Genomic DNA, 3,167 nt, shown 5'->3' on the forward strand with positions numbered 1-3,167 from the left:
CTACTAATGCCCAAGAATTGGCGGGACGGAAGAAATGTGTGGCTAGAGTGAGGAGGATTCTTCTGGAGGGAGTTCGAGACCACATTGTCTCGAGTCTCCATGCGAAAGAGACACCATTTTCAATGTGGAAAACATTCAAGGATCTATATCTGAACAACAACGATTAGAGGAAGCTAGTGCTGAAAGACAAGCTTCAGAAAATCAAGTGTGAAAAGGGCCACACGATCTCTACATATCTGAACAAGCTCACCACCTGCAGGGATAAGCTTGGAAGTGTAGGAATCATGAAAACCGATGATGACATGGTGAGTCTTTTTCTCCTCTATCTTCCTAAGATCTGGCATAGCTACCAGGACTCTGAAGAGAGAAACTCCCAGATTGGGAACGACTGTGGTCGGATTTGATGTAGGAGGAGATCAAGAGAAGCACCAGAGATGGTTCTTCATCCAAGGAGGATGAAGAAAATTTCGCCTTAGCGAGTAAGGCAAAGATAGGGAAGGAGAAGGATTCTCATCCTAAATCAATTTCTTCTCATGGTGGGAAGAAGATTGACAAATCTAAAGTGTGATGCTTTAATTTTCATGAGGTGGGCCATTATTCAGCTAATTGTCCATTAAAGAAATCCAAGAAGGGATCCAAGGAAGGATCTAAAGGTGGGGCATTGGCCTCTTAGTTTGAATTGGATTTTACCATCATCGCATGCATGGTTTCATCGATGATGGGTTGTGGTTGGTTTCTTGATAGGGGAGCCTCATTCCACATGATAGGTGATAAGAGTTTGTGCAGTACCTTGGAGGAGAAAGACCTTAAGATACTCAGAGCGATGGGTAATGATGAAAAGTATAGTGTTTCACATGTGGGCATAGTTTCTTTTCAGAGGGAGCATGGAGCTCACATTACCTTGATAGATGTGAAGTATGTGCCAGGACTAAAGAAGAACTTGGTATCAATCGTGATGCTGGAGGATAAAAGCTATGATGTAGTCTTCAGTAAGGTAAACGTTTTCCTTAGATGCATCACCACGAGACAGGTGAAGCAGATTGGTTCAAGAGTCAAGAACATGTACGCTCTTGAGGTTCAAGAGGCATGGAAAGCCTTGAGGAGCAAGGAAAATGTTGGAGACTTGGTGGTTGAGAGGGAGAGTACATTACCTCTCAACATGCAGCGCCAGAAGAAGTCTTAGAAAATTGTGGAGGAGCCACAATTGATGAAGCAGCTTCAGGAGGTTATGGAGCAGCCACAACTGGAGAAGTAGAAAGGAGACCAAGTGGAGGCATCCACTCATGCAGAGACCTCCAGTAGGGGGGAATTTCGAGCCAAGTGGGTAGAGGGATCACATGCATCCATACCTCCAGGTGGGAGGTGGGGCAATGTGGAGTGATAGTCCCAAGAAGGTTAAAATAGGGGTAGGATCCTTAAGGTACCCAGCCTCTTTGATTAGACCTTGCTATGGGAGCCTTGACAAGGAGTAGCAGTACTGGCTGAGTGGGTAGAGACAAATGCAGATGGAGCGGCAGAGGAAGCTTCAGCATCAGAGGATGTTTCTAGCCCAACAGGGAGGTCAGTTGGGAGATCATTTACTTACTTCTCAGTAACTGAGTTGTAGTGCAGTAGTGGGAATCACGATGCAACATGATGAGAGGAGGTGCAATGCGGATGTAGTACTGGGAGATAGGACCAGCAATAGCACGGAGGCAGTAGGAGGAATCAGTGTGATTGATGCAGTCAGAGATCAAAGTGACAGAGGCTAGAGCAGTCAGATACTGAAGAGCACAGAGGTGCAGAGTTTTCAGTCGACAGAGGCAATAGCAGTCGGAGACTTTGATGACAGAGGCATCATTCTGATTCAGGTTGGATATTTTTTTTGTGTTTCTAGAGTTGTTGGAGCAACAACACTTGAGAGAAGTGTTGCATACAGAACATTCCAAAGGTTCAGGATTGGGTTCGAGTTGAATGCCATTCTTGTTGAGAGGGAGTGTTGAAAATAGCAACAAGAAATGCTAAAAATAGCATTGCTATAAATAGCATTTTAGGATATACTCCAACTCAGTTGGAAATAGACGAAAATAGAAATGTTAAAAATAGCATTGCTATAAATAGCATTTCAGGATAGATTCCAATTTTAATTAGTCCCTGAATTAAAATTGAGAATTAAAATTCGAATTTAGTCTCACTAGCTGTTTGAAAAATAATTAATTAATTCATCTTGCTTTAATTAGTTAGAGAAAATCAAACATGAAGTCTATGTGAAGACATGCAACAGTTATCCCCTTTGATTGAGGAAGTTATCCCTTGATTAAGGAGATCAGGATGAGTTGTACTTTGAGTTTTAATTAGTTAGCTCAGTTAACTGAGTTAAGTCCAGTTAGATTTGTTCCAACAGTTTGTTAAACTGATTGTGAGTTCAGTTAGTTAATGCATGCATGCATGTAACTACGGCACTTCAGATAACTGAATATTCTCTCATAAATAACTCATGCATGTTAGTTCAATCAGAGACCCAGTTGAGATCAGATGATGGGATAGTGTACTATCAGTTGTAGGAATATTCCATTGAGGATATCTCTTGCATGCAGAATGAATCCATTCCTTGGAGATTGCGCAGTTACTTCTGAGTTTGGTGAGTTGTGTGAGAGGTCAATTCACACAGGTGGCAGCCAGAGGACCCAGGAGAAAATGCGCAAAGAAATAGGAGGCTTGGAAGACTGAGGGAAGGCATATGTTGTGTCTATTCAGTCTATGAGCAACATTGAGGGATTGTACTGAGAGCTGGATAGCTTGTGAGCTAAAGCTTTGTGTAATCTAGATATATTTCCACTTGTATGATAATACAGAGATCGGGGTTTTTAGCTAAGGCTTTCCCCAGAGTATTCTTCTATGTTCATGTGTGATTGTTTCTACTTCATCTGTTATATGTGTTCTATTTGATCTTTCTCAAAATCGATTAAGCTTCCGCAAGTTTGTTTGTAGAAGTAGATCAAGTATTTTGCTTTAGTATATTACATTATCAGGTGATCTACAGTGGGAATTTCTGCACATAGTTCATGTCTAGAGTTAGTAGTAATGGAGGCATGCAAAATAGTGCACAAGCTTCACATCCCGGAGGATGCACAACTAGAAGCCAAAATCAAAAAACTAGACGTTGGTGTGCGTGAGGCTAAAGAAAA

This window comes from Pinus tabuliformis, chromosome 9 (assembly GCF_031772625.1).
Source record: "Pinus tabuliformis cultivar Carrire ecotype Pingquan chromosome 9, CPIR1, whole genome shotgun sequence".
NCBI classification, from domain to species: domain Eukaryota; kingdom Viridiplantae; phylum Streptophyta; class Pinopsida; order Pinales; family Pinaceae; genus Pinus; species Pinus tabuliformis.